This window comes from Panulirus ornatus, chromosome 18 (genome assembly GCF_036320965.1).
Source record: "Panulirus ornatus isolate Po-2019 chromosome 18, ASM3632096v1, whole genome shotgun sequence".
NCBI lineage: Eukaryota > Metazoa > Arthropoda > Malacostraca > Decapoda > Palinuridae > Panulirus > Panulirus ornatus.
The window spans coordinates 32,697,041-32,706,270 of record NC_092241.1 but is presented as its reverse complement, the minus strand read 5'-3'; positions in this window follow the sequence as shown (position 1 = coordinate 32,706,270).

Below are 9,230 nucleotides of genomic sequence, written 5' to 3'. Positions count from 1 at the left end.
GTACTGGTTATTAACAAAAGTATGCCTAATGTCATAACAAAATGGACCATTCACCAAGAGTTGAATGTCATTAAGAATCGTCACTGTGTGCATCGCATTGGGTTACACTGTGTTAGATCCTCATTAACTGAGAACATTTTCTTTGTATGCTCCTAAATTTTTACAAGAATATTCATCACGTCCAGACATTCACTTTTGCTCAGTACTGCACACTATCGACAATTAAGACAAATGAATTACTTCGAAAAACACCCTCAACAGCATCTCACACCTGCGGAGCAAGTATATTGAATCATTTCCTTTCCTTATCTTCTCTGGAGGAGGTTAAAGGCCAACGATCCCTCGCTATCAGCAGATCTACACCATGGAACTCCAAAACAAATGCCTCTCCTCAGGCCTCATTGCGCCAGTCGACTCTCGTACGAACGCATTCTAACCCCTTTTAAAGGACTCTTGTTAGGCCAAAGAGGATCCCAGCCGGATTTTCCCACAAGATGATAAGTTGCTCTTGCTGACGTGGTGATAAAAGGTGCCCTAGTGCTCGAGGCCTTACGTGTGGTCTCCTGATACGGGAAAATCTTAATGCAAATCTGGACGCTGCGGCGCGTTGGTGGTCCGCCTGGGTGAGGGCTGCCTCGTCTAGTGGCCCGGGGCTGTGGGCGGCCAAAACCCACTGTAATACACGATAATTGGCCATTAAGTCCGTCCCTATCACGACCTCTCTTCATCACCGCACCATCGCTCGCCTATCTCGAAGGAGAGAGAGAGAAAAAAAATAGTAATTTCTTATTTTGTTCCTTTGTGATAGCTGCTTGTCAGTGCTTGAAACTGAGACACGGAGAGTGATCATCAGACGGAAGGAGCATGTAAAGATATCAATATATGTCCGTATGTCCTTCACGAAATGTTTACTGCAGTAATTGCTACTACATATCAGCTGTTAAGAAAACTGTTAATTTGATTCATGACACATAGCGCCAACAACAAACAAGAAGGGACAAGACATAACTACATCAATCACATAATAGCGGACGTGGAAAGTTTTCATACCAAGAGTAACTGGAAATGTGATTCACTTTCTAAAACAAAAAGTAAGACTTTGAATCAAAGAGACATCCCTGTAGTCTAGTAGGAACAAATGGGTAACAGCAAATGATTTCTGCGTTATACTTATAGTTCACATTTCATCTTAATAGTGAGGAACGTCGCCATTTCTTTATCTTCTTTCTCATCTTGAGGGTATCTTAGCCGTGTCAGGAAAATTACTGGCGGCTTGTTTGTGGTACATATGGACTATGGCCCACGGCATTATGTTGTCTCATGTTCTAAACACTAAAGGATGACCAAACTCTACTGCAGGAGTTTCTGCCAAGGATATTACCATTCAACTCTGGGAGCACTTCCTATATTTACGCGTGAACTTTTAAGATTTCTGTCCTACTTCTTCCTCAGCTCATTTAATACCTTCCTCAGACAACCCTTCTACTAATGTTTCTCTCATATTGATTCCTTATGTATTATGGTATCTACACTGATTGCTTATTAGTACTTAAGGAATCTTCCTCAGCTACTTCATGAGAAGCCTTCTGTAAACATTGTTCTGCTCCTGAAGCATCATTCATGAATACTCTTCATATATTAGGATATCCTTCTTCACTTTCTTTCATTTCGTAGGGCCACTCCGTGAATCCTCCAGAACTCCCTTAGTTTCTCCTCAGCCCAAGTATGTTTCTTTCATAAAGACTCCGCAGCTCACTGGTTCTCCTTTGAATTGTTACTTCGATCCTATTCTTGGGGAATCCTCTGTTCATTTGTTAAGCCACCGTTTATATGCAGACGACTAAACCACGTTCTCTTAGGACGTGTGGATTGCTCTTCTCCTAGAGTGTCCTTAGTTGCCTCCTCTGCTGTTTCTAATGTTGTAATTGCTATTACTAGTGTTGCCGATCTCCGTTGTTAATGAGTGTTGATATTGCGATTATGTAGATGTTGCCGCTACCCTTAGGGATGATGTTAGCACCGCTCGTATCAGATGTTACTCATATAACTGAAGTTAATGTTACTGTTGCTGCTGGTAGAACCAGTTATAGTTGTTCCCTGTCACGGCTGCATCCACTCCCGATGTGGGTGTTCCTGGTGTTGTTGCTACAACTATTAGTGGCTGTAATTCCAATTCTAGACGTTATCACACTAACTGCTGCAATTCTTATTAGTGGTGTTACTTAAAGTGGTGTTGCTGTTACTGTTCCTCTCCTCCCTTTTAGCTGTTTTTAATAACAAAACAGCTATTGGTGTTGTTGGTGTCCGAAATGATGTTGTATATCTACCCTAATGTATTTCTAAATCCTGTTTGTTTGCTTGCATTCTAAGTGGCCGGAAACGACGAGGTAAAACTCAGGTCTCAAGCAGATGTTCTACTCTACGTCGAGATGATCTAACCAAAAGGTTACCGAAGTATGCCGTTATGATTTTTCATTTGTGAATTTACATTATCACTTAAAATACTAACGTACCACTTTATTTGACAAATATTTCGATACAAAAATATGTTTATATATACTCTAGATCCGAAATCTTAGAGAGAATTATGATGAACCAAGGACGGATGGGTGGAAATTGGAGGTAAGGGAATAGCATGGATGTGAAGAACGACTGCTCGAGGGAGCTACAACAATATGATTAAGTATCCAGCTGTGCTGGGCCTCATGTTGCTGTCTAACTGCTCTCCTCCACACCTTCCCTTGAGGCGTGGGTCTCACCCTTCCTATCATGACCTCCTTCTTTCCCTCGACACCTGCCGCTTTCTGCCACATTACCTTTAGGGCTCGAGTCCCTGGCTCCTGCACTCAAGCATACCCATTCCATCTGGTAACCCCATAAGACCGGCTGATTTTTCCCATAGTCGCAGAAGCAATGTTTCTCCTCCAAGAACTCCATCACAGCCTACCCTCCTTCTTCTTTTCCTTTCCACCACAAAATCCAGCAGGATCTACTACTCTCCTCTACACTGCCAGAGAGGCGTGTGTTTTTTCCCCCCTCGCCCTGTCATGACCAAACGCCCGTCACAAGAGCCTGGCAGGGCCCATTGTTCTCCCATATAACCCTCATCATCCCTCATCTCTGAGTACAGCAGAACCCAGAACTCACCGCTCCCTTCAGCACTCATATGGGGACATTACTTCCTCGTTCCTGCACCCGTCATGACCTTCTCTTCCAAATCAAGGCTTAGAAACCGCTATCAGTTCTCCCCAACTCTGCAGTCAAGGAATGAATGTCTCGCTCTTGCAGAGCCCAGCTCGACCTTATAGTCCCTCCTACGCCATAATGTATTCAAGAAACACAGCACGACGCGCTACTCTCTCTTATGCCAGAACCAGAGTCATCTGGCTTCCTCAACCAGCAATCCCGTGCCTCCATCTCCACCCTAGAATCATGATTGTCTGTGGAAGGTGAAACATTCTTGTAATCCATGGTTTAGTCTCCTGTTTTGTTTGCTTTTTTCCAGGATAATCACGAATAACAAAAATAGATTATAGTTTACATAATATTCAAATAATTAGAGTGGAATGTCTCATTCTCTGGCTCTCCTTCATTATCTTATCTCTAAGTTATAGATAACATAACAATTTTCTAAAGAATTTTCTGAGTCTCGTTCAAACTTGCTTTCAAAGTTTTAGTGCTTGGATTCAATTTTTTTCTGAGATTTTACAAAAATTATCATAGTCTCCCTAGGTTTCGAAAGAATTTTCCGTAGATAATGATTTCAGAATATTCCGGTAACATCAACTTCAATTTAAAACTAAAATTTTCATTCAAAATTAATTTTGATTTCAAAAAGAAATGGCCCAAATGCACCAACGCCTCGATTTGGGTGGAGGAGCAAATGAAAGTTCATACAAGGATAATTTTCCAAAGGTTCGCTTAAGAACCTGATACCATGCAATTACGGTATCAGTTTTCATTCCAAATGCTATCAAGCTTGGCGTACGTTAACCACAGGCTAATGGAATCTGATGGTAAAGCATTGGCATCTATTTTCTCTCTATCGTTCACCAGAGAGAACCTTTAACAATAAGATCTAGTTGAGCTGCTATAAATACCTTCCCTACGTCTTCTTGATGACAATAAAGGACAGTGATTCAGCTTCTACCAACGATCACATCTTCGCACAGACTTAAACGGACTGTGAAAAAGATAAGTAAAAATGGTCGGTCATATTTTTCCTCTGTAATCTTATGTTAAACCACACATTTTTCACTTTTGTTTACTTACTTGATACTTCTTTTCGAGTAAATTCAGATAAAAGTCAACCGTTTCTAAAGTAAAAAACGTAAACATTTCAGACACCATGAATGTATGAAGTGTGGACTCGGTGGAAGTGGATCCGAAGAGATGATATTCGAAGGCATTTTGTGGCTGTGGTGCTGGGGTAACGTACTGAGGTGAAGCCTGGATATGGTGTCAGGAAGCAATGTCTTGAGCTGATGTCAGTCTGGTAGTTTTACGTGAATTCAGGGGCTGCTGTCAGAGGGTGCCGCTAATGGGTGGTAGTAGAGGGTCGTAAGGCTGGCAGGTAGTACGAACGAGATGGTGTTAGGGAGTGATGCCAGGTGGCGCTAGCAGCAAAATGAAGACGTCAGGTTATGCTGTTAAGTGATGATGCAAAGAGTTGATATTAAGTTAGGTTAGGTTTTGACCACATATTTGTGATATGAGTTGTATCATGCGTCAATTGACGGCTCTTCCGTTGATACCAGATGATAGCGTTGATTGATGGGGTTAGGAGAAGACGTTATGATAGGGAATGGAAGGTTAAGGAAAATGATAAAAGCATGTGATATTGCGAAATGAAATGAAGTGGGCTTTTAAGTAAGAGGGTTGGTGGCCGCCGTTTATTACCATCATGATCAATAGAGTTGTGCTTTTTACAGTCGTGACATTCCAGCTGCTGTCTTGGCATCTGCCAATTGAAATGTGGTCAAAAGGATCACGAGCGAATATCACAGGATTGGTGAATGGTTGGCAATATCAAATCAGGATATCTTAGATTTATATCTGTCACTCACATACCCTACACGAGAGCTTTCATAACGTTCTCCTCTCAGGCTCTGATGATCCAGATAAAGTAATAAGTTATAAAGAGAAGAATATTAGAGGTGAGTTTAGGTTCGAGACTACAAAATCAACTTCTCAAGAAGTTCCCCCGGCGAGTGATCTGCCTGTTGTAAAATCCAGGACACAGGGGAACACGAGCAGGACGATGTTCTTATTCAGATTTTCAATTGGACACGCACAGCACGGTGTTCTTATCCAGATTTCGGCTTGCAATTATCGTCACCGAAAGAGAAGAACACGCATACTTTTCTCACCACAGATGTACGATGGTCGGGCGTGTTGACGTCTATTTACCGCTGTTTCATTCGTGGCTCACGTGTAGTCTTCTCCACGTTCACTCATCACCCACACCACTGCCCGGTCCGTTACCTACATCTCTTACTTGAAATGCATGAGTGAAACACGAAGGATTTGACTCACGTATTATAATCTTAGATGGACATGCAACAAGAATATTATTCTTGATAGAAATTTATGTATCATGCTCTTTGCTGTCTCCTGTATATTGTGAAACTATGAAAATATAGAGTCCTGAGTACCCCTCCTTAATTTCACAAAGTATGAGCGATGTGCATACATTACTCTGTATTCTGACCCTACAAAATAATTTCCAAGGGGTTGGTTTGGTTAGGCACCACCTCACCTATGTGCCGTGGGATAGCGTGGAGTTAACGAACAGATGGTATCGTAAGGTTACAGAATATACCAAAAGCGTAGAGTTCATAAGCTGACCATAGAGCAAGGATGAGGAGTGGATTAATCTGTAGCGTTTCAGGGTTTGACGAGTGGATGAGGGGGTTGACGTGTTGATCATAACCTGGGGTTGAACAGCAGACCATAACGCGGGGTTAACGAATCATGGGACGTGAGCGCGGGGGTTGAAGACTGTGGATCATATTGTGGAGCTGACGAGCGGGCCTTCCGCAGTCACTCGAGGAACGGTAATGTGGCGTGCGGTCTCCTCCTCGGCCATGGACCTCTCACCCAGGCGCAAGAAAACCACTCACCTTGCAACTGGAGAATTTATCTCAGTTATATTATCTAACGAATGAGGATCACCCAAGTTTCTTGCATTGAAGTGTATAAGAGACTATAGATGGCTGGCATGTGTGCGTGTTGTCTGCCGCCCGGAGGGAGAGTAGAATTACTGCAGGTTGACTTAATCAACACCAGTCGACCCCTCTTTTTAAAACGTTCTTATATCTCAAGAGCTCGACACTTTTTAGTGTTGTTCCGTAACACTTGGGTCAGCAAAGAAGGCAAGAGCGTTTTCTATATGGAGGTCGGCGAGAAAACATGAACATTCGCCATCAAACAAGGTTTTTCCTTTTTGATTTTTATCTTCGACATTATACGTATATATATATATATATATATATATATATATATATATAGAGAGAGAGAGAGAGAGAGAGAGAGAGAGAGAGAGACATATATATATATATATATATATATATATATATATATATATATATATATATATATATACAAGCTAGTGAGCCATGGTCAGGGGTCAGGGGTCTTGTTTTGGGCCAACGCGGGAGGAGCCCAACGGGAAAGGTTAATAGGCGTAACCCGTGCCCAGCCACCGTTATGCTAATGAAATAACATCATCTATCACTGTACAAGCCGCCTTTTGTCAAGATTCGAGCTGAGGAACTTTAGAAACTGAGAGAATTCTTCTGTGTGAGCTTTTCAGATAAGGAAGTCACTGGACATGTGGTAATCGTTTGTGCCCTGTTGAGTTACAGGTTTTATCACTGTGAAGTTTTCACCAGTACGTTGACGCAATTGTCATGTATGTGTTGTACTTTTCTCTCGTGTCATCTATCATATGTCGTCGTCAGAAAATGTTCTGAGTGTAGCTCATACGGGTCCTTTTTGACAAGCAGGTGCTTGGGGAGGAATGATTTGTGGACGGAGTGTGAGGGCAGCGCATCGTAATTGTAAGGGTTACTCAAAGATGGCATTACGCGGCATCTTCGATGAATGTGACCTAGGGTCCGTGATGCTGCACTGCTCTTGAAAGGGAGCGTAGCTTTCCCAGGGAATATATGTTCAGACATTATTAGTATTCCACGTAAGTACTTACAGTGAGACATATTCTGTCGCAATCAGGGCATGAAGCAGAGGAGGATATGGCTCTGAGAAGAACTGCTTTTCCATGAAAGAAATTATCTACTTTATACACACCACTTTAAAAGCGTCAGCATGCAGTGGATTACTAGATACCATTTTCCTATAGTGCGTATAGAGCTGAACAAAAGAATATCGTGTGCTGTTAATATCCCCAACAAGAAACACTGACCTTCTCCTATGTCGAGAAGATATCCACAGTTCTTACATCGGGCACCGCCTGTTTACAGAGAACTTTTATAATAGCCTTCATGGAAAACATTCCTACGAACTTAACTCCGTTCATGAACACGTTTCGAATATAACAACCGTATCTCTACCACATAAAGAACAATTGAATTCACTCTTCGCTCCATGCTTCAAGCTACATCTTAAACACTGCAGAGTAAGTTCCTTGAAGATACCAAATTACAGAGCTCCGTAGCGCACTTAGGACAAATGAACTGCAAAGCCTCAAACAGCAACGAACCGAATGAACTCCCTGATGTAAGGATATCCAGGGACTCAAACGTACAGATATGGCAGGCAAAACAAAGAAACGAGCCGCATGGGTTCCAACAATAAGAGTCCATGAGTCCATATATCTCCCGCAATCTGTTAGCGGACAGAACAAAGCCGAGGCCAAATATGGTCTTTTCTCGAAGTAATGCTCGCACGCTTTGTACGTATCAAGGAATAAACTGCTCTTCTTCTTGGTGTTTTGTTATAATGTGCTGGGTGACGTTGCTGGGAGACTCTTACAGGCAGGTGATGTTCAGTATGAATGTTGATGTGATCTTGATAGCAACCTTGGCCTCAAAATGGTTGAAAGTTTAATGATATCATCTTCATGGCTTTAAAAGTTAAGTTACAGTATCTCTCGCATAGTCACAAGGACATAATAGCTTTTGATTTTATCAAAAGGACAGTTGCTTGTCCCAAACAAGGGCAGACGTCATGAAGAGATGTGGATTTGCAAAAGAATTCTCTTCATCAAAATATCATCTCCTCGTTAAAGTGCCCGACGTGGATTTGTGGTAATGGGAAGGAACCAGGTATAGTTTGGCGGAAGAATTGATCTCAGTTCAGATTCTTTCAGTTGCCTCGAAACCTCATTTGTAGTATAACCTCCCTGGAGAGTCAGGCATACAATCAGGGAAGGTGCCACTCAGTTACAGAGTTGGGGATGCAATCAGTGCGGTAGAAACCGGAACAAACACTCATGTATGCATACGCAGGCATATAGTTATGTGGACAGAGAACGAGGAAAACAGAGGAGATGGACTTGAGTGAGGTGACCAGTCAGGATACATAACGGACAGCCGTGGAAAGACAGTTGAAAAGGGAAGCGGAGAAGAAAACAAAGACGAAGAGAAAAGAAGGGGAAAAGGATTCGTAGTTTTCCGTCTATTTCTTATCATAACTCTTATTGTCATGTTCTTAACCTTGAAGCGAGGAAATATAATGATATTCAACGTCTTCAATACAGCAAATAAACTTCATTATGGTAGTATTATTGTCATTATCGTTAATATAACTGCTTTAATCATCATTGGTATCATTATTGTCAACATCAACACCATCATCATTATCAGTCCTTATCTACATAAAATCTGCAGCAGTGGATATCAGCTTGAATATTCGTATGTATGTAAAAGCCTTACTCCATAAAGAGCAAGAATCTTCATGAACGAGTAATGCAGACAAGTATGGTACATGACGGCCGAGTATAGTGCGCGGGCGTGTCTGCAGCCCATACAGGAAGGGCGTCGTCGTCAGCAATGGTGGCTGGCACGAAGGTCTAGGAAAAGACAGTGAGGAAGCGGGTCGGTCTCGAGAGTCACTCCTGAACTCTACATGTCTCAGACCTGAGCAGGATGTTTCCTCGTACCTTGGCTAAAGTGAGTTCGGTACTTTATGCAGCAAGGAAAATCTGATATGTTGCGTAACACCCGCAGGACCATGGAACTGAGTACACTTCTATGATCCTCGAGAGATAA